This window comes from Schistocerca gregaria, unplaced genomic scaffold (assembly GCF_023897955.1).
Source record: "Schistocerca gregaria isolate iqSchGreg1 unplaced genomic scaffold, iqSchGreg1.2 ptg000285l, whole genome shotgun sequence".
NCBI classification, from domain to species: Eukaryota; Metazoa; Arthropoda; class Insecta; order Orthoptera; family Acrididae; genus Schistocerca; species Schistocerca gregaria.
Genome location: NW_026061775.1, coordinates 2,813,065 through 2,839,787, shown reverse-complemented (window position 1 = coordinate 2,839,787; position 26,723 = coordinate 2,813,065).

Genomic DNA, 26,723 nt, shown 5'->3' with positions numbered 1-26,723 from the left:
GCGACAGTCACCATGCGCACTTACCTCCATGGGAGTAATGTCTCAAACAGTCTACGCTTTGATCGTTCCCTTTAAGACCAGTAGTAGTTTCCGATGCACATCAGGAGGCATTCTGTAATCAGTGGACTATCAGAGTGTTGACGAAACACAGAAATTGCAGAGGGATTGAATACAACAGTCATCATGCGCACTTTCCTCCATGGGAGTAATGTCTCAAACAGTCTACGGTTTGATCGTTTCCTGGAAGACCAGTAGTAGTTTCCGATGCACATCATGAGGCATTCTGTAATCTGTGGACCTTCAAAGTTTTGCTGAAACACAGATATTGCATCGGGATTGAATACAACAGTCACCATGCGCACTTTCCTCCATGGGAGTATTGTCTCAAAGAGTCTACGCTTTGATCGTTCCCTGGAAGACCAGTAGTAGTTTCCGAGGCACATCTGGTGTCATTCTGTAATCTGTTGACTATCAGAGTGTTGATGAAACACAGAAATTGCATCGGGATTGAATACAACAGTCACCATCCGCACTTTCCTCCATGGGAGTAATGTCTCAAACAGTCTACGCCATGATCGTTCCCTGGAAGACCAGTAGTAGTTTCCGATGCACATCTGGTGTCATTCTGTAATCTGTGGACTATCAGAGTGTTGTTGAAACACAGAAATTGCATCGGGATTGAATACAACAGTCACCATGCGCACTTTAATCCATGGGAGTAATATCCCAAACAGTCTACGCTTTGATCGTTTCCTGGAAGACCAGTAGTAGTTTCCGATGCACATCTGGAGGCATTCTGTAATCTGTGGTCCTTCAAAGTGTTGATGAAACACAAAAATTGCATCCGGATTGAATACAACAGTAACCATGCGCACTTTCCTGCATGGGAGTAATGTCTCAAACAGTTTACGCTTTGATCGTTCCCTGGAAGACAAGTAGAAGTTTCCGACGCACATCTGGGGGCATTCTGTAATGTGTGGACTATCAGAGTGTTGATGAAACACAGAAATTGCATCAAGATTGAATACAACACTCACCATGCGCACTTTCCTCCGTGGGAGTAATGTCTCAAACAGTTTACGCTTTGATCGTTCACTAGAAGACCAGTAGTAGTTTCCGATGCACATCTTGGGGGCATTCTGTAATGTGTGGACTATCAGAGTGTTGATGAAACACAGAAATTGCATCGGGATTGAATACAACAGTCACCATTCGTCCATTCCTCCATGGGAGTAATGTCTCAAACAGTCTACGCTCTGATCGTTCCCTGCAAGACCAGTAGTAGTTTCCGATTCACATCTGGAGGCATTTTGTAATCTGTGGACCTTCAAAGTGTTGATGAAACACAGAAATTGCCGTGGGATTGAAAACAACAGTCAGCATGCGCAATTTCCTCGATGGGAGTAATGTCTTAAACAGTCTACGCTTGGATCGTTCCTTGCAAGACCAGTAGTAGTTTCCGATGCACATCTGGAGAAATTCTGTAATCTTTGGACCTTCAAAGTGTTGATGAAACACGGAAATTGCGTCGGGATTGAATGCGACAGTCACCATGCGCACTTACCTCCATGGGAGTAGTGTCTCAAACAGTCTACGCTTTGATCGTTTCCTGGAAGACCAGTAGTTGTTTCCGATGCACATCTGGAGGCATTCTGTAATCTGTGGACCTTCAAAGTGTTGATGAAACACAGAAATTGCATCGGCATTGAATACAACAGTCCGCATGCGCTATTTCCTGCATGGGAGTAATGTCTCAAACAGTTTACGCTTGGATCGTTCCCTGGAAGACCAGTAGAAGTTTCCGATGCACATCTGGGGGCATTCTGTAATGTGTGGACTATCAGGGTGTTGATGAAACACAGAAATTGCATCAGGATTGAATACAACACTCACCATGCGCACTTTCCTCCATTGGAGTAATGTCTCAAACAGTCTACGCTTTGATCCTTCCCTGCAAGACCAGTAGTAATTTCCGATGCACATCTGGGGGGTTTCTGTTTTTTTGTGGACTATTAGAGTGTTGATGAAACACAGAAATTGCATCGGGATTGAATACAACAGTCACCATGCGCACTTTCCTTCATGGGAGTAATGTCTCGAACAGTCTACTGTTAGATCGTTCCCTGTAAGACCAGTAGTAGGTTCCGATGCACATCTGGAGGCATTCTGTACTCTGTGGACCTTCAAGTGTTGATGAAACACAGAAATTGTCGCGGAATTGGATAGAAAAGTCACCATGCGCACTTTCCTCCATGGGTGTAATGTCTCAAACAGTTTACGCTTTGATCGTTCCCTTTAAGAGCAGTAGTAGATACCGATGCACATCTGGAAGCATTCGGTAATCTGTGGACTATCAGAGTGTTGATGAAATACAGAAATTGCATCAGGATTGTTTACAACATTCACCATGAGCACTTTCCTCTATGGGAGTAATGTCTCAAACAGTTTACGCTTTGATCGTTCCCTGGAAGTGCAGTAGTAGTTTCCGATGCACATCTGGGGGCATTCTGTAATGTGTGGACTATCAGAGTGTTGATGAAACACAGAAATTGCATCGGGATTGAATACAACAGTCACCATGCGCTCTTTCCTCCATGGGAGTAATGTCTCAAACAGTCTACGCTTTGATCGTTCCCTGCAAGACCAGTAGTAGTTTCCGATGCACATCTGGGCATTCTGTAATGTGTGGACTATCAGTGTCTTGACGAAACAAAGAAATTGCATCGGTATTGAATACAACAGTCACCATGCACTCTTTCCTCCATGGGAGTAATGTCTCAAACAGTTTGCTCTTTGAGCGTTCCCTGGAAGACCGGTTGTAGTTTCCGATGCGCATATGGGGGCCCTCTGTAATGTGTGGACTATCAGAGTGTTGATGAAACACAGAAATTGCATCGGAATTGAATACAACAGTCACCATAAGCACTTTCCTCCATGGCAGTAATGTCTCAAAAAGTCTACGCTTTGATTGTTCCCTGCAAGACCAGTAGTAGTTTCCGATGCACATCTGGTGTCATTCTGTAATGTGTGGACTATTAGAGTGTTGATGAAACACAGAAATATTATCGGGATTGAATACAACTGTCACCATGCGCACTTTCCTCCATGGGAGTAATGTCTCAAACAGATTACGCTTTGATCGTTCCCTGGAAGACCAATAGTAGTTTCCGATGAACATCTGGGGGCATTCGGTAATGTGTGGACTATCAGGGTGTTGATGAAACACAGAAATTGCATCGGGATTGAATACAACATTCACTATGCGCACTTTCCCCCATGGGAGTAATGTCTCAAACAGTTTACGCTTTGATCCTTCCCTGGAAGACCAGTAGTAGTTTCCGATGAACATCTGGGGGAATTCTGTAATGTGTGGACTATCAGAGTGTTGTTGAAACACAGAAATTGCATCGGGATTGTATACAACAGTCACCATGCGCAATTTTCCTCAATCGGAGTAATGTCTCAAACAGTTTAGGCTTTGATCGTTCCCTGGAAGACCAGTAGTAGTTTCCGATGCACATCTGGAGGCATTCTGTAATCTGTGGACCTTCAAAGTGTTGATGAAACACAGATATTGCATCGGGATTGAATACAACAGTCACCATGCGCACTTTCCTGCATGGGAGTAATGTCTCAAACAGTTTACGCTTTGATCGTTCCATGGAAGACCAGTAGTAGTTTCCGATGCACATCTGGGGCATTCTGTAATGTGTGGACTATCAGTGTCTTGATCAAACACAGAAATTGCATCGGTATTGAATACAACAGTCACCATGCGCACTTTCCTCCATGGGAGTAATGTCTCGAACAGTCTACTCTTTGATCGTTCCCTGCAAGACCAGTAGTAGTTTCCGATGCACATCTGGAGGCATTCTGTACTCTGTGGACCTTCAAGTGTTGATGAAACACAGAAATTGTCGCGGAATTGGATAGAAAAGTCACCATGCGCACTTTCCTCCATGGGAGTAATGTCTCAAACAGTTTACGCTTTGATCGTTCACTTTAAGAGCAGTAGTAGATACCGATGCACATCTGGAGGCATTCTGTAATCTGTGGACTATCAGAGTGTTGATGAAATACAGAAATTGCATCAGGATTGTTTACAACATTCACCATGCGCACTTTCCTCTATGGGAGTAATGTCTCAAACAGTTTACGCTTTGATCGTTCCCTGGAAGTCCAGTAGTAGTTTCCGATGCACATATGGGGGCATTCTGTAATGGGTGGACTATCAGAGTGTTGATGAAACACAGAAATTGCATCGGGATTGAATACAACAGTCACCATGCGCTCTTTCCTCCATGAGAGTAATGTCTCAAACAGTCTACGCTTTGATCGTTCCCTGCAAGACCAGTAGTAGTTTCCGATGCACATCTGGGGCATTCTGTAATGTGTGGACTATCAGTGTCTTGATGAAACACAGAAATTGCATCGGTATTGAATAGAACAGTCACCATGCGCAATTTTCCTCAATCGGAGTAATGTCTCAAACAGTTTAGGCTTTGATCGTTCCCTGCAAGACCAGTAGTAGTTTCCGATGCACATCTGGGGGCCTTCTGTTATGTGTGGACTATCAGAGTGTTGATGAAACACAGAAATTGCATCGGCATTGAATGAAAGAGTCACCATGCACACTTTCCTCCATGGGAGTAATGTCTCAAACAGTCTACGTTTTGATCGTTCCCTGGAAGACCAGTAATAGTTTCCGATGTACATCTGGAGGCATTTTGTAATCTGTAAACTATCAGAGTGTTGTTCAAACACAGAAATGGCATTGGGATTGAATACAACAGTCACCATGCGCACTTTCCTCAATGGGAGTTATGTCTCAAACAGTTTACGCTTTGATCGTTCCCTGGAAGACCAGTAGTACTTTCCGATGCACATCTGGGGCCATTCTGTGATGTGTGGACTATCAGAGTGTTGATGAAACACAGAAATTGCATCGGGATTGAATAGAACAGACACTATGCGCACTTTCCTCCATGTGAATAATGTCTCATACAGTCTACGCTTTGTTCGTTTCCTGGAAGACCAGTAAAAGTTTCCGATGCACATCTGGAGGCATTCTGTAATCTGTGGACATTCAAAGTGTTGATGAAACACGGAAATTACGTCGGGATTGCATGCGACAGTCACCATGCGCACTTACCTCCATGGGAGTAATGTCTCAAACAGTCTACGCTTTGATCGTTCCCTTTAAGACCAGTAGTAGTTTCCGATGCACATCAGGAGGCATTCTGTAATCAGTGGACTATCAGAGTGTTGACGAAACACAGAAATTGCAGAGGGATTGAATACAACAGTCATCATGCGCACTTTCCTCCATGGGAGTAATGTCTCAAACAGTCTACGGTTTGATCGTTTCCTGGAAGACCAGTAGTAGTTTCCGATGCACATCATGAGGCATTCTGTAATCTGTGGACCTTCAAAGTTTTGCTGAAACACAGATATTGCATCGGGATCGAATACAACAGTCATCATGCGCACTTTCCTCCATGGGAGTATTGTCTCAAAGAGTCTACGCTTTGATCGTTCCCTGGAAGACCAGTAGTAGTTTCCGAGGCAAATCTGGTGTCATTCTGTAATCTGTTGACTATCAGAGTGTTGATGAAACACAGAAATTGCATCGGGATTGAATACAACAGTCACCATCCGCACTTTCCTCCATGGGAGTAATGTCTCAAACAGTCTACGCCATGATCGTTCCCTGGAAGACCAGTAGTAGTTTCCGAACACATCTGGTGTCATTCTGTAATCTGTGGACTATCAGAGAGTTGTTGAAACACAGAAATAGCATCGGGATTGAATACAACAGTCACCATTCGTCCATTCCTCCATGGGAGTAATGTCTCAAACAGTCTACGCCCTGATCGTTCCCTGCAAGACCAGTAGTAGTTTCCGATTCACATCTGGAGGCATTTTGTAATCTGTGGACCTTCAAAGTGTTGATGAAACACAGAAACTGCATCGGCATTGAATACAACAGTCACCATGCGCACTTTCCTGCATGGGAGTAATGTCTCAAACAGTTTATGCTTTGATCGTTCCCTGGAAGACCAGTAGAAGTTTCCGATGCACGTCTGGGGGCATTCAGTAATGTGTGGACTATCAGAGTGTTGATGAAACACAGAAATTGCATCAGGATTGAATACAACACTCACCATGCGCACTTTCCTCCATTGGAGTAATGTCTCAAACAGTTTACGCTTTGATCGTTGCCTGGAAGACCAGTAGTAGTTTCCGATGCACATCTTGGGGGCATTCTGTAATGTGTGGACTATCAGAGTGTTGATGAAACACAGAAATTGCATCGGGATTGAATACAACAGTCACCATTCGTCCATTCCTCCATGGGAGTAATGTCTCAAAGAGTCTACGCTCTGATCGTTCCCTGCAAGACCAGTAGTAGTTTCCGATGCACATCTGGAGGCATCCTGTAATCTGTGGACCTTCAAAGTGTTGATGAAAAACTGAAATTGCATCGGGATTGAATACAACAGTGACCATGCTCACTTTCCTCCATGGGAGTAATGTCTCAATCAGGCTACGCTTTGATCGTTCCCTGCAAGACCAGTAGTAGTTTCCGATCCACATCTGGAGGCATTCTGTAATCTGTGGAACTTTAAAGTGTTGATGAAATACTGAAATTGCATCTGGATTGGATACAACAGTCACCATGCACACTTTCCTCCATGGGAGTAATGTCTCAATCACTCTACGCTTCGATCGATCCCTGGAAGACCAGTAGTAGTTTCCGATGCACATCTGGATGCATTCTGAAATTTGTGGACTATCAGAGTGTTGATGAAACACAGAAATTGCATCGGGATTGTATACAACAGTCACCATGCGCACTTTCCTCCATGGGAGTAATGTCTCAAACAGGTTACGCTTTGATCGTTACCTGGAAGACCAGTATTAGTTTCCGATGCACATCTGGAGGCATTTTGTAATCTGTAAACTATCAGAGTGTTGTTCAAACACAGAAATTGCATTTGGATTGAATACAACAGTCACCATGCGCACTTTCCTCAATGGGAGTTATGTCTCAATTAGTTTACGATTTGATCGTTCCCTGGAAGACCAGTATTACTTTCCGATGCACATCTGGGGCCATTCTGTGATATGTGGACTATCAGAGTGTTGATGAAACACAGAAATTGTATCAGGATTGAATACAACAGACACCATACGCACTTTCCTCCATGGGAATAATGTCTCATACAGTCTACGCTTTGTTCGTTTCCTGGAAGACCAGTAAAAGTTTCCGATGCACATCTGGAGGCATTCTGTAATCTGTGGACCTTCAAAGTGTTGATGAAACACGGAAATTGCGTCGGGATTGAATGCGACATTCACCATGCGCACTTACCTCCATGGGAGTAGTGTCTCAAACAGTCTACGCTTTGATCGTTCCCGGGAGGACCAGTAGTAGCTTCCGATGAACATCTGGAGGCATTCTGTAATCTGTGGAAATTCAAAGTGTTGATGAAACACAGAAATTGCATCGGCATTGAATACAACAGTCACCATGCGCACTTTCCTGCATGGGAGTAATGTCTCAAACAGTTTACGCTTTGATCGTTCCCTGGAAGACCAGTAGAAGTTTCCGATGCACATCTGGGGGCATTCTGTAAAGTGTGGACTATCAGAGTGTTGATGAAACACAGAAATTGCATCAGGTTTGAATACAACACTCACCATGCGCACTTTCCTCCATGGGAGTAATGTCTCAAACAGTTTACGCTTTGATCGTTCCCTGGAAGACCAGCAGTAGTTTACGATGCACATCTTGGGGGCATTCTATAATGTGTGGACTATCAGAGTGTTGATGAAACACAGATATTGCATCGGGATTGAATACAACAGTCACCATTCGTCCATTCCTCCATGGGAGTAATGTCTCAAACAGTCTACGCTCTGATCGTTCCCTGCAAGACCAGTAGTAGTTTCCGGTGCACATCTGGAGGCATTTTGTAATCTGTGGACCTTCAAAGTGTTGATGTAACACAGAAATTGCCGTGGGATTGATTACAACAGTCACCATGCGCACTCTCCTCCATGGGAGTAATGTCTCAAACAGTCTACGTTTGGATCGTACCCTGCAAGACCAGTAGTAGTTTCCGATGCACATCTGGAGGCATTCTGTAATCTGTGGACCTTCAAAGTGTTGATGAAAAACTGAAATTGCATCGGGATTGAATACAACAGTCACGATGCGCACTTTCCTCCATGATAGTAATGTCTCAAAGAGTTTACGGTTTGATCGTCCGCTGGAAGACCAGTAGTAGTTTCCGATGCACATCTGGGGGCATTCTGTAATCTGTGGACTATCAGAGTGTTGATGAAACACAGAAATTGCATAGGGATTGAATATAACAGTCACCATGCGAACTTTCCTCCATGGGAGTAATGTCTCAAACAGTTAACGCTTTGATCGTCCCTGGAAAACCAGTAGTAGTTTCCGATGCTCATCTGGGGGCCATCTGTAATGAGTGGACTATCAAAGTGTTGATGAAACACAGAAATTGCCTCGGGATTGAATACAACTGTCATCATGCGCATTTTCCTCCATGGGAGTAATGTCTCAAACAGTCTACCCTTTGATCGATCCCTGGAAGACCAGTAGTAGTTTCCGATGCACATCTGGTGTCATTCTGTAATGTGTGGACTATCATAGTGTTGATGACACACAGAAATTGCATCGGGATTGTATACAACAGTCACCATGCGCACTTTCCTCCATGGGAGTAATGTCTCAAACAGGTTACGCTTTGATCGTTACCTGGAAGACCAGTAGTAGCTTCCGATGCACATCTGGAGGCATTCTTTAATCTGTGGACCTTCAATGTGTTGATGAAACACAGAAATTGCCGCGGGATTGAATACAACAGTCACCATGCGCACTTTCCTCCATGGGAGTAATGTCGCAAACAGTCTACGTTTTGATCGTTCCCAGGAGGACAAGTAGTAGTTACCGATGCACATCTGGTGTCATTCTGTAATCTGTGGACAATCAGAGTGTTGATGGAACACAGAAATTGCATCGGAGTTGAATACAACAGTCACAATGCGCACTTTCCTCCATGATAGTAATGTCTCAAAGAGTTTACGGTTTGATCGTTCGCTGGAAGACCAGTAGTAGATTCCGATGCACATCTGAGGGCATTCTGTAATCTGTGGACTATCAGAGTGTTGATGAAACACAGAAATTGCATAGGGATTGAATACAACAGTCACCATGCGAACTTTCCTCAATGGGAGTAATGTCTCAAACAGTCAACGCTTTGATCGTCCCTGGAAGACCAGTAGTAGTTTCCGATGCACATCTGGTGTCATTCTGTAATGTGTGGACTATCATACTGTTGATGACACACAGAAATTGCATCGGGATTGAATACAACAGACACCATGCACACTTTCCTCCATTGGAGTAATGTCTCAAACAGTCTACGCTTTGATCGATTCCTGGAAGACCAGTAGTAGTTTCCGATGCACATCTGGAGGCATTCTGTAATCTGTGGACCTTCAAAGTGTTGATGAAACACTGAAATAGCATCGGGATTGAATACAACAGTCACCATGCGCACTTTCCTCCATGGGAGTAATGTCTCAAACAGTCTACGCTTTGATCTTTCCCTGGAAGACAAGTGGTAGTTTCCGATACACATCTGGAGGCCATCTGAAATCTGTGGACTATCAGAGTGTTGTTGAAACACAGATATTGCATCGGGATTGATTACAACAGTCACCATGCGCACTTTCCTCCATGGCAGTAATGTCTCAAACAGTCTACGCTTTGATCGTTCCCTAGAAGACCAGTAGTAGTTTCCAATGCACATCTGGAGGCATTCTGAAATCTGTGGACTATCAGAGTGTTGTTGAAACACAGAAATTGCATCGGGATTGTATACAACAGACACCATGGGCAATTTTCCTCCATGGGAGTAGTGTCTCAAACAGTCTACGCTTTGATCGTTCCCTGGAAGACCAATAGTAGTTTCTGATGCACATCTGGAGGCATTCTGTAATCTGTGGACTATCAGAGTGTTGTTGAAACACAGAAATTGCCTCGGGATTGAATACAACAGTCACCATGCGCCTTTTCCTCCATGGGAGTAATGTCTCAAACAGTCTACGCTTTGATCGTTCCCTGGAAGACCAGTAGTAGTTTCCGATGCACATCTTGGGGCATTCTGTAATGTGTGGACTATCAGAGTGTTCATGAAACACAGAAATTGCATCGGGATTGAATACAACAGTCATCATGCGCATTTTCCTCCATGGCAGTAATGTCTCAAACAGTCTGCGCTTTGATCGATTCCTGGAAGACCAGTAGTAGTTTCCGATGCACATCTGGAAGCATTCTGTAATCCGTGGACCTTCAAAGTGTTGATGAAACGCTGAAGTTGCATAAGGATTGAATACAACAGTCACCATGCTCACTTTCCTCAACGGGAGTAATGTCTCAATTAGTCTACGCTTTGATCGTACCCTGGAAGACCAGTAGTAGTTTCCGATGCTCATCTGGGGACCTTCTGTAATGTGTGGACTATCAAAGTGTTGATGAACCACAGAAATTGCCTCGGGATTGAATACAACAGTCTTCATACGCATTTTCCTCCATGGGAGTCATGTCTCAAACAGTCTACGCTATGATCGTTCCCTGGAAGACCAGTAGTAGTTTCCGATGCACATCTGGATGCATTCTGAAATGTGTGGACTATCAGAGTGTTGTTTAAACACAGAAATTGCATTGGGATTGTATACAACAGCCACCATGCGCAATTTTCCTCCATGGGAGTAATGTCTCAAAGTATCTACGCTTTGATCGTCTCCTGGAAGACCAGTAGTAGTTTCCGATGCCTATCTGCAGGCATTCTGTAATCTGTGGACTATCAGAGTGTTGATGAAACACAGAAATTGCATCGGGATTGAATACAACAGTCACCATGCGCACTTTCCTCCATGGCAGTAATGTCTCAAACATTCTGCGCTTCGATTGTTCCCTGGAAGACCAGTAGTAGTTTCCGATGCACATCTGGTGTCATTCTGTAATGTGTGGACTATCAGAGTGTTGATGAAACACAGAAATTGCATTGTAATGAATACAACAGTCACCATGCGCACTTTCCTCCATGGGAGTAATGTCTCAAGCAGTTTACGCTTTGATCGTTAGCTGGAAGACCAGTAGTAGTTTCCGATGCACATCTGGGGGCCATCTGTAATGTGTGGACTATCAGAGTGTTGATGAAACAAAGAAATTGCATCGGGATTGAATACAACAGTCGCAATACGCACTTTCCTCCATGGAGTAATGTCTCAAACAGTTCACGATTTTCATCGTTCCCTGGAAGACCAGTAGTAGTTTCCGATGAACATCTGCGGGCATTCTGTAATGTGTGGACTATCAGAGTGTTGTTGAAACACAGAAATTGCATCGGGATTGAATACAACAGTATCAATGCGCATTTTCCTCCATCTGAGTAATGTCTCAAACATTCTACGCTTTGATCGTTCCCTGGAAGACCAGTAGTAGTTTCCGATGCACATCTGGTGTCATTCTGTAATGTGTGGACTATCAGAGAGTTGATGAAACACCGAAATTGCATTGGGATGAATACAACAGTCACCATGCGCACTTTTCTCCATGGGAGTAATGTCTCAATCAGTTTACGCTTTGATCGTTCCCTGGAAGACTAGTTGTAGTTTCCGATGCACATCTGGGGGCCTTCTGTAATCTGTGGACTATCAGAGTGTTGATGAAACACAGAAATTGCATCGGGATTGAATACAATAGTCACCATGCGCACTTTCAACCATGGCAGTAATATCTCAAACTGTCTACGCTTTGATCGTTCCCTGGAAGACCAGTAGCAGTTTCCGATGCACATCCGGTGTCATTCTGTAATGTGTGGACTATCAGAGTGTTGTTGAAACACAGATATTGCATCGGGATTGTTTACAACACTCACCATGCGCAATTTTCCTCCTTGGGAGTAATGTCTCTAAGTGTCTATGCTTTGATCGTTCCCTGGAAGACCAGTAGTAGTTTCCGATGCCTATCTGGAGGCATTCTGTAATCTGTGGAATATCAGAGTGTTGTTGAAACACATAAATTGCATCGGGATTGAATACAACAGTCACCATGCGCACTTTCCTCCACGAGAGTAATGTCTCAATTAGTCTACGCTTTGATCGTTCTCTGGAAGACCAGTAGTAGTTTCCGATGCTCATCTGGGGGCCTTCTGTAATGTGTGGACTATCAAAGTGTTGATGAAACACAAAAATTGCCTCGGGATTGAATACAATAGTCATCATGCGCATTTTCCTCCATGGGAGTAATGTCTCAAACAGTCTACGCTTTGATCGTTCCCTGGAAGACCAGTAGTAGTTTCCGATGCACATCTGGTGTCATTCTGTAATGTGTGGACAATCAGAGTGTTGTTGAAACACAGAAATTGCATCGGGACTGTATGCAACATTCACCATGCGCAATTTTCCTCCATGGGAGTAATGTCTCAAAGTGTCTACGCTTCGATCCATTCCTGGAAGACCAGTAGTAGTTTCCGATGCACATCTGGAGGCATTCTGTAATCTGTGGACCTCAAAGTGTTGATGAAACACTGAAATTGCATCGGGATTCAATACAACAGTCACCATGCGCACTTTCCTCCATGGGAGAAATGTCTCAAACAGTTTACGCTTTGATCGTTCCCTGGAAGACCAGTAGTAGAATCCGATGCACATCTGGGGGCCTTCTGTAATCTGTGGACTATCAGAGTGTTGATGAAACACAGAAATTGCATCGGGATTGAATACAACAGTCACCATGCGCACTTTCCTCCATGGCAGTAATGTCTCAAACAGTCTACGCTTTGATCGTTCCCTGGAAGACCAGTAGTAGTTTCCGATGATTATCTGGAGATATTCTGTAATGTGTGGAATATTAGAGTGTTGTTGAAACACATAAATTGCATCGGGATTGAATACAACAGTCACCATGCGCACTTTCCTCCACGGGAGTAATGTCTCAATTAGTCTACGCTTTGATCGTTCGCTGGAAGACCAGTAGTAATTTCCGATGCTCATCTGGGGGCCTTCTGTAATGTGTGGACTATCAAAGTGTTGATAAAACACAGAAATTGCGTCGGTATTGAATCCAACAGTCATCATGCGCATTTTCCTCCATCTGAGTAATGTCTCAAACAGTCTACGCTTTGATCGTTCACTGGAAGACCAGTAGTAGTTTCCGATGCACATCTGGTGTCATTCTGTAATGTGTGGACTATCAGAGTGTTGATGAAACACAGAAATTGCATCGGGATTGAATACAATAGTCACCATGCGCACTTTTAACCATGGCAGTAATATCTCAAACTGTCTACGCTTTGATCGTTCCCTGGAAGACCAGTAGTAGTTTCCGATGATTATCTGGAGATATTCTGTAACTTGTGGAATATCAGAGTGTTGTTGAAACACAAAAATTGCATCGGGATTGAATACAACAGTCGCAATGCGAATTTTCCTCCACGGGAGTAATGTCTCAATTAGTCTACGCTTTGAAAGTTCCCTGGAAGACCAGTAGTAGTTTCCGATGCTCATCTGGGGCCTTCTGTAATGTGTGGACTATCAAAGTGTTGATGAAACACAGAAATTGCCTCGGGATTGAATAAAACAGTCATCATGCGCATTTTCCTCCATGGGAGTAATGTCTCAAACAGTCTACGCTTTGATCGTTCCCTGGAAGACCAGTAGTAGTTTCCGATGCACATCTGGAGGCATTCTGTAATCTGTGGACTATCAGAGTGTTGTTGAAACACAGAAATTGCATCGGGATTGAATACAACAGTCACCATGCGCACTTTCCTACATGGGAGAAACGTCTCAAACAGTCTACGCTTTGATCGTTCCCTGGAAGACCAGTAGTAGTTTCCGATGCTCATCTGGGGGCCTTCTGTAATGTGTGGACTATCAAAGTGTTGATAAAACACAGAAATTGCGTCGGTATTGAATCCAACAGTCATCATGCGCATTTTCCTCCATCTGAGTAATGTCTCAAACAGTCTACGCTTTGATCGTTCACTGGAAGACCAGTAGTAGTTTCCGATGCACATCTGGTGTCATTCTGTAATGTGTGGACTATCAGAGTGTTGATGAAACACAGAAATTGCATCGGGATTGAATACAATAGTCACCATGCGCACTTTTAACCATGGCAGTAATATCTCAAACTGTCTACGCTTTGATCGTTCCCTGGAAGACCAGTAGTAGTTTCCGATGATTATCTGGAGATATTCTGTAACTTGTGGAATATCAGAGTGTTGTTGAAACACATAAATTGCATCGGGATTGAATACAACAGTCGCAATGCGAATTTTCCTCCACGGGAGTAATGTCTCAATTAGTCTACGCTTTGAAAGTTCCCTGGAAGACCAGTAGTAGTTTCCGATGCTCATCTGGGGCCTTCTGTAATGTGTGGACTATCAAAGTGTTGATGAAACACAGAAATTGCCTCGGGATTGAATACAACAGTCATCATGCGCATTTTCCTCCATGGGAGTAATGTCTCAAACAGTCTACGCTTTGATCGTTCCCTGGAAGACCAGTAGTAGTTTCCGATGCACATCTGGAGGCATTCTGTAATCTGTGGACTATCAGAGTGTTGTTGAAACACAGAAATTGCATCGGGATTGAATATAACAGTCACCATGCGCACTTTCCTCCATGGGAGAAACGTCTCAAACAGTCTACGCTTTGATCGTTCCCTGGAAGACCAGTAGTAGTTTCCGATGCTCATCTGGGGCCTTCTGTAATGTGTGGACTATCAAAGTGTTGATGAAATACAGAAATTGCCTCGGGATTGAATACAACAGTCACCATGCGCATTTTCCTCCATGGGAGTAATGTCTCAAACAGTCTACGTTTTGATCGTTCCCTGGAAGACCAGTAGTAGTTTCCGATGCACAATTGGTGTCATTCTGTAATGTGTGAACTATCATACTGCTGTTGACACACAGAAATTGCATCGGGATTGAATACAACAGCCACCATGCGCAATTTTCCTCCATGGGAGTAATGTCTCAAACAGTCTAGTCTTTGATCGTTCCCTGGAAGAACAGTAGTAGTTTCCAATGATTATCTGGAGATATTCTGTTATCTGTGGAATATCAGAGTGTTGTTGAAACACATAATATGCATCGGGATTGAATACAACAGTCGCAATGCGCACTTTCCTCCACGGGAGTAATGTCTCAATTAGTCTACGCTTTGATCGTTTCCTGGAAGACCAGTAGTAGTTTCCGATGCACATCTGGAGGCATTCTGTAATCTGTGGACTATCAGAGTGTTGTTGAAACACAGAAATTGCATCGGGATTGAATACAAAAGTCACCATGCGCACTTTCCTCCATGGGAGAAATGTCTCAAACAGTCTACGCTTTGATCGTTCCCTGGAAGACCAGTAGCAGTTTCCGATGCACATCTGGTGTCATTCTGTAATGTGTAGACTATCAGAGTGTTGATGAAGCACAGAAATTGCATTGGGATGAGTACAACAGTCACCATGCGCACTTTCCTACATTGGAGTAATGTCTCAAGCAGTTTACGCTTTGTTCGTTCCCTGGAAGACCAGTTGTAGTTTCCGATGCACATCTGGGGCCATCTGTAATGTGTGGACTATCAGAGTGTTGATGAAACAAAGAAATTGCATCGGGATTGAATACAACAGTCGCAATGTGCACTTTCCTCCATGGAGTAATGTCTCATACAATTCACGATTTTGATCGTTCCCTGGAAGACAAGTAGTAGTTTCCGATGAACATCCGTGGGCATTCTGTAACGTGTGGACTATCAGAGTATTGTTGAAACACAGAAATTGCATCGCAATTGAATACAACAGTCACCATGCGCACTTTCGTCCATGGGAGAAATGTCTCAAACAGTCTACGCTTTGATCGTTCCCTGGAAGACCAGTAGTACTTTCCGATGCCTATCTGGAGGCATTCTGTAATCTGTGGAATATCAGAGTGTTGTTGAAACACATAAATTGCAGCGGGATTGTATACAACAGTCACCGTGCGCACCTTCCTCCACGGGAGTAATCTCTCAATTAGTCTACGCTTTGATCGTTCCCTGGAAGACCAGTAGTAGTTTCCGATGCTCATCTGGGGGCCTTCTGTAATGTGTGGACTATCAGAGTGTTGTTGAAACACAGAAATAGCATCGGGATTGAATACAACAGTCACCATGCGAACTTTCCTCCACGGGAGTAATGTCTCAAACAGTCTACGATTTGATCGTTCCCTGGTAGACCAGTAGTAGTTTCCGATGCACATCTGGAGGCATTCTGTAATCTGTGGACTATCAGAGTGTTGATGAAACACAGAAATTGCATCGGGATTGTATACAACACTCACCATGCGCACTTTCCCCCACGGGAGTAATGTCTCAATTAGTCTACGCTTTGATCGGTCCCTGGAAGACCAGTAGTAGTTTCCGATGCTCATATGGGGGCCTTCTGTAATGTGTGGACTATCAAAGTGTTGATGAAACACAGAAATTGCCTCGGGATTGAATACAACAGTCATCATGCGTATTTTCCTCCATGGGAGTAATGTCTCAAACAGTCTACTCTTTGATCGTTCCCTGGAAGACCAGTAGTAGTTTCCGATGCACATCTGGTGTCATTCTGTAATGTGTGGACTATCAGAGAGATGTTGAAACACAGAAATTGCAACGGGATTGTATGCAACAGTCACCATGCGCAATTTTCCTCCTGTGGAGTAATGTCTCAAAGTGTCTACGCTTTGATCGATTCAAGGAAGACCAGTAGTAGTTTCCTATGCACATCTGCGGGCATTCTGTAATGTGTGGACTATCAGAGTGTTGTTGAAACACAGAAATTGCATCGGTATTGAATACAAAAGTAACCATGCACACTTTTCTCCATGGGAGTAACGTCTCAAGCAGTTTAAGCTTTGATCGTTCCCTGGAAGACCAGTAGTAGTTTCCGATGCACATCTGGGGGCCGTCTGTAATCTGTGGACTATCAGAGTGTTGATGAAACACAGAAATTGCATCGGGATTGAATACAACAGTCACCATGCGCTCTTTCCTCCATGGCAGTAATGTCTCAAACAGTCTACGCTTTGATCGTTCCCTTTAAGACCAGTAGTAGTTTCCGATGCACATCTGGTGTCATTCTGTAATGTGTGGACTATCAGAGTGTTGATGAAACACGGAAATTGCATTGTAATGAATACAACAGTTACCATCCGCACTTTCCTCCATGGGAATAATGGCTCAAACTGTTTACGCTTAGATCGTTCCCTGGAAGACCAGTAGTAGTTTCCGATGCACATCTGGGGGCCTTCTGTAATGTGTGGACTATCAGAGAGATGTTGAAACACAGGAATTGCAACGGGATTGTATGCAACAGTCACCATGCGCAATTTTCCTCCTGTGGAGTAATGTCTCAAAGTGTCTACGCTTTGATCGATTCAAGGAAGACCAGTAGTAGTTTCCTATGCACATCTGCGGGCATTCTGTAATGTGTGGACTATCAGAGTGTTGTTGAAACACAGAAATTGCATCGGTATTGAATACAAAAGTAACCATGCACACTTTTCTCCATGGGAGTAACGTCTCAAGCAGTTTAAGCTTTGATCGTTCCCTGGAAGACCAGTAGTAGTTTCCGATGCACATCTGGGGGCCGTCTGTAATCTGTGGACTATCAGAGTGTTGATGAAACACAGAAATTGCATCGGGATTGAATACAACAGTCACCATGCGCTCTTTCCTCCATGGCAGTAATGTCTCAAACAGTCTACGCTTTGATCGTTCCCTTTAAGACCAGTAGTAGTTTCCGATGCACATCTGGTGTCATTCTGTAATGTGTGGACTATCAGAGTGTTGATGAAACACGGAAATTGCATTGTAATTAATACAACAGTTACCATCCGCACTTTCCTCCATGGGAATATTGGCTCAAACTGTTTACGCTTAGATCGTTCCCTGGAAGACCAGTAGTAGTTTCCGATGCACATCTGGGGGCCTTCTGTAATGTGTGGACTATCAGAGTGTTGATGAAACACAGAAATTGCATCGGGATTGAATACAACAGTCACCATGCACACTTTCTTATATGGGAGTAATATCTCAAACAGTTTACGCTCTGATCGTTCCCTGGAAGACCAGTTGTAGTTTCCGATGCACATCTGGGGGCCTTCTGTAGTCTGTGGACTATCAGAGTGTTGATGAAACACAGAAATTGCATCGGGATTGAATACAACAGTCACCATGCGGACTTTCAACCATGACAGTAATGTCTCAAACTGTCTACGCTTTGATCGTTCCCTGGAAGACCAGTAGCAGTTTCCGATGCACATCTGGTGACATTCTGTAATGTGTGGACTATCAGAGTGTTGATGAAACACAGAAATTGCATTGGGATGAGTACAACAGTCACCATGCGCACTTTCCTCAATTGGAGTAACGTCTCAAGCTGTTTACGCTTTGATCGTTCCCTGGAAGACCAGTTGTAGTTTCCGATGCACATCTGGGGCCATCTGTAATGTGTGGACTATCAGAGTGTTGATGAAACAAAGAAATTGCATTGGGATTGAATACAACAGGCGCACTTTCCTCCATGGAGTAATGTCTCAAACAGTTCACGACTTTGATCGTTCCCTGGAGGACAAGTAGTAGTTTCCGATGAACATCTGCGGGCATTCTGTAACGTGTGGACTATCAGAGTGTTGTTGAAACACAGAAATTGCATCGGAATTGAAATCAGCAGTCACCATGCGCACTTTCCTCCATGGGAGAAATGTCTCAAACAATCTACGCTTTGATCGTTCCCTGGAAGACCAGTAGTAGTTTCCGATGCCTATCTGGAGGCATTCTGTAATCTGTGGAATATCAGAGTGTTGTTGAAACACATAAATTGCATCGTGATTGTATACAACAGTCACCGTGCGCACCTTCCTCCACGGGAGTAATGTCTCAATTAGTCTACGCTTTGATCGTTCCCTGGAAGACCAGTAGTAGTTTCCGATGCTCATCTGGGGGCCTTCTGTAATGTGTGGACTATCAGAGTGTTGTTGAAACACAGAAATTGCATCGGAATTGAATTCAACAGTCACCATGCGCACTTTCCTCCATGGGAGAAATGTCTCAAACAATCTACGCTTTGATCGTTCCCTGGAAGACCAGTAGTAGTTTCCGATGCCTATCTGGAGGCATTCTGTAATCTGTGGAATATCAGAGTGTTGTTGAAACACATAAATTGCATCGTGATTGTATACAACAGTCACCGTGCGCACCTTCCTCCACGGGAGTAATGTCTCAATTAGTCTACGCTTTGATCGTTCCCTGGAAGACCAGTAGTAGTTTCCGATGCTCATCTGGGGGCCTTCTGTAATGTGTGGACTATCAAAGTGTTGATGAAACACAGAAATTGCCTCGGGATTGAATACAACATTCATCATGCGCATTTTCCTCCATGGGAGTATTGTCTCAAACAGTCTACGGTTTGATCGTTGCCTGGAAGACAAGTAGTAGTTTCCGATGCACATCTGGTGTCATTCTGTAATGTGTGGACTATCAGAGTGTAGTTGAAACACAGAAATAGCATCGGGAATGTATACAACCGTCACCATGCGCAATTTTCCTCCATGGGAGTAATGTCTCAATGTGTCTACGCTTTGATCGTTCCCTGGAAGACCAGTAGTAGTTTCCGATGCCTATCTGGAAGCATTCTGTAATCTGTGGAATATCAGAGTGTTGTTTAAACACATATATTGCATCGGGATTGAATACAACAGTCACCATGCGCACTTTCCTCCACGGGAGTAATGTCTCAATTAGTCTACGCTTTGATCGTTCCCTGGAAGACCAGTAGAAGTTTCCGATGCTCATCTGGGGGCCTTCTGTAATGTGTGGACTATCAAAGTGTTGATGAAACACAGAAATTGCCTCGGGATTGAATACAAGAGTCATCATGCGCATTTTCCTCCATGGGAGTAATGTCTTAAACAGTCTACGCTTTGATCGTTCCCTGGAAAACCAATAGTAGTTTCTGATGCACATCTGGTGTCATTCTGTATTGTGTAGACTATCAGAGTGTTGTTGAAACACACAAAAATTGAATCGGGATTGTATGCAACAGTCACCATGCGCAATTTTCCTCCATGGGAGTAATGTCTCAAAGTGTCCACGCTTTGATCGATTCAAGGAAGACCAGTTGTAGTTTCCGATGCACATCTGGAGGCATTCTGTAATCTGTGGATCTTCAAAGTGTTGATGAAACACTGAAATTGCATCGGGATTAAATTCAACAGTCACCATGCGCACTTTCCTCCATGGGAGTAATGTCTCAAGCAGTTTACGCTTTGATCGTTCCCTGGAAGACCAGTAGTAGTTTCCGATGCACATCTGGGGGCCATCTGGAATGTGTGGACTATCAGAGTGTTGATGAAACACAGAAATTGCATCGGGATTGAATACAACAGTCGCAATGCGCACATTCCTCCATGGCAATAATGTCTCAAACAGTCTACGCTTTGATCGTTCCCTGGAAGACCAGTAGTAGTTTCCGATGCACATCTGGTGTCATTCTGTAATGTGTGGACTATCAGAGTGTTGTTGAAACACAGAAATAGCATCGGGATTGTATACAACAGTCACCATGCGCAATTTTCCTCCATGCGAGTAATGTCTCAAACAGTCTACGATTTGATCGTTCCCTGGAAGACCAGTAGTAGTTTCCGATGATTATCTGGAGGCATTCTGTAATCTGTGGAATATCAGAGTGTTGTTGAATCACATAAATTGCATCGGGATTGAATACAACAGTCACCATACGCACTTTCCTCCACGGGAGTAATGTCTCAATTATTCTACGCTTTGATCGTTCCCTGGAAGACCAGTAGTAGTTTCCGATGCTCATCTCGGGGCCTTCTGTAATGTGTGGAATATCAAAGTGTTGATGAAACACAGAAATTGCCTCGGGATTGAATACAACAGTCATCATGCGCATTTTCCTATATGGGAGTAATGTCTCAAACAGACTACGCTTTGATCGTTCCCTGGAGGACCAGTAGTAGTTTCCGATGCACATCTGGTGTCATTCTGTAATGTGTGGACTATCAGAGTGTTGTTGACACACAGAAATTGCATCGGGATTGAATACAACAGTCACCATGCGCAATTTTCCTCCACGGGAGTAATGTCTCAATTACTCTACGCTTTGATCGTTCCCTGGAAGACCAGTAGTAGTTTCCGATGCTCATCTCGGGGCCTTCTGTAATGTGTGGAATATCAAAGTGTTGATGAAACACAGAAATTGCATCGGGATTGAATACAACAGTCATCATGCGCATTTTCCTATATGGGAGTAATGTCTCAAACAGACTACGCTTTGATCGTTCCCTGGAGGACCAGTAGTAGTTTCCGATGCACATCTGGTGTCATTCTGTAATGTGTGGACTATCAGAGTGTTGTTGACACACAGAAATTGCATCAGGCTTGAATACAACAGTCACCATGCGCAATTTTCCTCCATGGGAGTAATGTCTCAAAGTGTCTACGCTTTGATCGATGCCTGGAAGACCAGTAGTAGTTTCCGATGCACATCTGGACGCATTCTGTAATCTGTGGACCATCAAAGTGTTGATGAAACACTGAAATTGCATCGGGATTGAATACAACAGTCACCATGCGCACATTCCTCCATGGGAGTAATGTCTCAAACAGTCTACGCTTTGATCGTTATCTGCAAGACCAGTAGTAGTTTCTGATGCACATCTGTGGGCCTTCTGTAATCTGCGGACTATCAGAGTGTTGATGAAACACAGAAATTGCATCGGGATTGAATACAACAGTCACCATGCGCACTTTCTTCCATGGTAGTAATGTCTCAAACAGTCTACGCTTTGATCGTTCCCTGAAAGATCAGTAGTACTTTCCGATGCACATCTGGTGTCATTCTGTAATGTGTGGACTATCAGAGTGTTGATGAAACACAGATATTGCATAGGGATTGAATACAACAGTCACCATGCGCACTTTCCTCCATGGGAGTAATGTCTCAAGCAGTTAACGATTTGATCGTTCCCTGGAAGACTAGTTGTAGTTTGCGATGCACATCTGGGGTCCATCTGTAATGTGTGGACTATCAGAGTGTTGATGAAACAAAGAAATTGCATCGGGATTGAATACAACAGTCGCAATGCGCACTTTCCTCCATGGATTAATGTCTCAAACAGTTCACGATTTTGATCGTTCCCTGGAAGACCAGTAGTAGGTACCGATGAACATCTGCGGGCATTCTGTAATGTGTGGACTATCAGAGTGTTGTTGAAACACAGAAATAGCATCGGGATTGTATACAACAGTCACCATGCGCAATTTTCCTCCATGCGAGTAATGTCTCAAACAGTCTACGATATGATCGTTCCCTGGAAGACCAGTTGTAGTTTCCGATGAACATCTGTGGGCATTCTGTAATGTGTGGACTATCAGAGTGTTGTTGAAACACAGAAATTGCATCGGGATCGAATACAACAGTCACCATGCACACTTTTTTCCATGGGAGTAATGTCTCAAACAGTTTACGCTTTTATCGTTCCCTGGAAGACCTGTAGTAGTTTCCGATGCACATCTGGTGTCATTCTGTAATGTGTGGACTATCAGAGTGTTGATGAAACACAGAAATTGCATTGGGATGAATACAACAGTCACCATGCGCACTTTCCTCCATGGGAATAATGTCTCAAGCAGTTTACGCTTTGATCGTTCCCTGGAAGACTAGTTGTAGTTTCCGATGCACATCTGGGGGCCATCTGTAATGTGTGGACTATCAGAGTGTTGTAGAAACACAGAAATTGCATCGGGATTGAATACAAGAGTCACCATGCGCACTTTCCTCCATGGCAGTAATGTCTCAAACAGTCTACGCTTTGATCGTTCCCTGGAAGGCTAGTAGTAGTTTCCGATGCACATCTAAAGGCATTCTGAAATCTGTGGACTATCAGAGTGTTGTAGAAACACAGAAATTGGATCGGGATTGAATACAAGAGTCACCATGCGCACTTTCCTCCATGGCAGTAATGTCTCAAACAGTCTACGCTTTGATCGTTCCCTGGAAGACTAGTAGTAATTTCCGATGCACATCTGGAGGCATTCTGAAATCTGTGGACTATCAGAGTGTTGATGAAACACAGAAATAGCATCGGGAATTAATACAACAGTCACCATGCGCACTTTCTTCCATGGGAGTAAGGTCTCAAACAGTCTACTCTTTGATCGTTCCCTGGAAGACCAGTAGTAGTTTCCGATGCACATCTGGACGCATTCTGTAATCTGTGGAGCATCAGAGTGTTGATGAAACACAGAAATTGCATCGGGATTGAATACAACAGTCATCATGCGCATTTTCCTCCATGGGAGTAATGTCTCAAACAGTCTACGCTTTGATCGTTCCCTGGAAGACCAGTAGTAGTTTCCGATGCACATCTGGAGGCCATATGTAATGTGTGGACTATCAGAGTGTTGAAGAAACATAGAAACTGCATCACGATTGAATACAACAGTCGCAATGCGCACTTTCCACCAAGAAGTAATGTCTCAAACAGTTCACGATTTTGATCGTTCCCTGGAAGACTAGTAGTAGTTTCCGATGCACATGTGGGGGCCATCTGTAATGTGTGGACTATCAGAGTGTTGATGAAACAATGAAATTGCATCGGGATTGAATACAACAGTCACCATGCACACTTTCCTCCATGGGAGTAATGTCTCTAACAGTTTACGCTTTGATCGCTCCCTGGAGGACCAGTAGTAGTCTCCGATGCACATCTGGGGGCCTTCTGTAATCTGTGGACTATCAGAGTGTTGATGAAACACGGAAATTGCATTGTAATGAATACAACAGTCACCATCCGCACTTTCCTCCATGGGAATAATGTCTCAAGCAGTTTACGCTTTGATCGTTCCCTGGAAGACCAGTAGTAGGTTCCGATGCACATCTGGGGGCCAACTGTAATGTGTGGACTATCAGAGTGTTGATGAAACAATGAAATTGCATTGGGATTGAATGCAACAGTCACCATGCGCACTTTCCTCCACGGGAGTAATGTCTCAATTAGTCTACGCTTTGATCGATCCCTGGAAGACCTGTAGTAGTTTCCGATGCTCATCTGGGGGCCTTCTGTAATGTGTGGACTATCAAAGTGTTGATGAAACACAGAAATTGCCTCGGGATTGAATACAACAGTCATCATGCGCATTTTCCTCCATGGGAGTAATGTCTCAAACAGTCTACGCTTTGATCGTTCCCTGGAAGACCAGTAGTAGTTTCCGATGCACATCTGGTGTCATTCTGTAATGTGTGGACTATCAGAGTGTTGTTGACACACTGAAATTGCATCGGGATTGAATACAACAGTCACCATGCGCACTTTCCTCCATGGGAGTAATGTCTCAAACGGTCTACACTTTGATCGTTATCTGCAAGAGCAGTAGTAGTTTCCGATGCACATCTGGGGGCCTTCTGTAATGTGTGGACTATCAGAGTGTTGATGAAACACAGAAATTGCATCGGGATTGAATACAACAGTCACCATGCACACTTTCCTCCATGGGAGTAATGTGTCAAACAGTTTACACTTTGATCGTTCCCTGGAAGACCAGTAGTAGTTTCCGATGCACATCTGGGGGCCTTCTGTAATGTGTGGACTATCAGAGTGTTGATGAAACACAGAAATTGCATCCGGATTGAATACAACAGTCACCATGCGCACTTTCCTCCATGGTAGTAATGTCTCAAACAGTCTACGCTTTGATCATTCCCTGGAAGACCAGTAGTACTTTCCGATGCACATCTGGTGTCATTCTGTAATGTGTGGACTATCAGAGTGTTGATGAAACACAGAAATTGCATTGCAATGAATACAACAGTCACCATGCGCACATTCCTCCATGGGAGTAATGTCTCAAGCAGTTTACGCGTTGATCGTTCCCTGGAAGACCAGTTGTAGTTTCCGATGCACATCTGGGGGCCATCTGTAATATGTGGACTATCAGAGTGTTGATGAAACAAAGAAATTGCATCGGGATTGAATTCAACAGTCGCAATGCGCACTTTCCTCCATGGAGTAATGTCTAAAAAGTCTACGCTTTGATCGTTCCCTGGAAGACCAGTAGTAGTTTGTGATGCACATCTGGTGTCATTCTGTAATGTGTGGAATATCAGAGTGTTGATGAAACACAGAAATTGCATTGGGATGAATACAACAGTCACCATGCGCACTTTCCTCCATGGGAGTAATGTCACAAGCAGTTCACGCTTTGATCGTTCCCTGGAAGACTAGTTGTAGTTTCCGATGCTCATCTGGTGGCAGTCTGTAATGTGTGGACTATCAAAGTGTTGCTGAAACACAGAAATTGCATCGGGATTGAATACAACAGTCACCATGCGCAATTTTCCTCCATGGGAGTAATGTCTCAAAGTGTCTACGATTTGATCGATCCCTGGAAGACCAGTAGTAGTTTCCGATGCCTATCTGGAGGCATTCTGTAATCTGTGGAATATCAGAGTGTTGTTGAAATACATAAATAGCATCGGGATTGAATACAACAGTCACCATGCGCACTTTCCTCCACGGGAGTAATGTCTCAAACAGTCTACGCTTTGATCGTTCCCTGCAAGACCAGTAGTAGTTTCCGATGCACATCTGGGGGCCTTCTGTAATGTGTGGACTATCAGGGTGTTGATGAAACACAGAAATCGCATCGGGATTGAATACAACAGTCACCATGCGCACTTTCCTCCATGGAGTAATGTCTCAAACAGTTCACGATTTTGATCATTCCCTGGAAGACCAGTAGTAGTTTCCGATGAACATCTGTGGGCATTCTGTAATGTGTGGACTATCAGAGTGTTGATGAAACTCAGAAATTGCATTGGGATTGAATTCAACAGTCACCATGCGCACTTTCCTCCATGGCAGTAATGTCTAAAAAGTCTACGCTTTGATCGTTCCCTGGAAGACCAGTAGTAGTTTCCGATGCACATCTCGTGTCATTCTGTAATGTGTGGACTATCAGAGTGTTGATGAAACACAGAAATTGCATTGGGATGAATACAACAGTCACCATGCGCACTTTCCTCCATGGGAGTAATGTCTCAAGCAGTTCACGCTTTGATCGTTCCTGGAAGACTAGTTGTAGTTTCCGATGCTCCATGGAGTAATGTCTCAAACAGTTCACGATTTTGATCATTCCCTGGAAGACCAGTAGTAGTTTCCGATGAACATCTGCGGGCATTCTGTAATGTGTGGACTATCAGAGTGTTGATGAAACTCAGAAATTGCATTGGGATTGAATACAACATTCACCATGCGCACTTTCCTCCATGGCAGTAATGTCTAAAAAGTCTACGCTTTGATCGTTCCCTGGAAGACCAGTAGTAGTTTGCGATGCACATCTGCTGTCATTCTGTAATGTGTGGAATATCAGAGTGTTGATGAAACACAGAAACAGCATTGGGATGAATACAACAGTGACCATGCGCACTTTCCTCCATGGGAGTAATGTCTCAAGCAGTTCACGCTTTGATCGTTCCTGGAAGACTAGTTGTAGTTTCCGATGCTCATCTGGGGGCAGTCTGTATGTGTGGACTATCCAAGTATTGATGAAACACAGAAATTGTCTCGTGA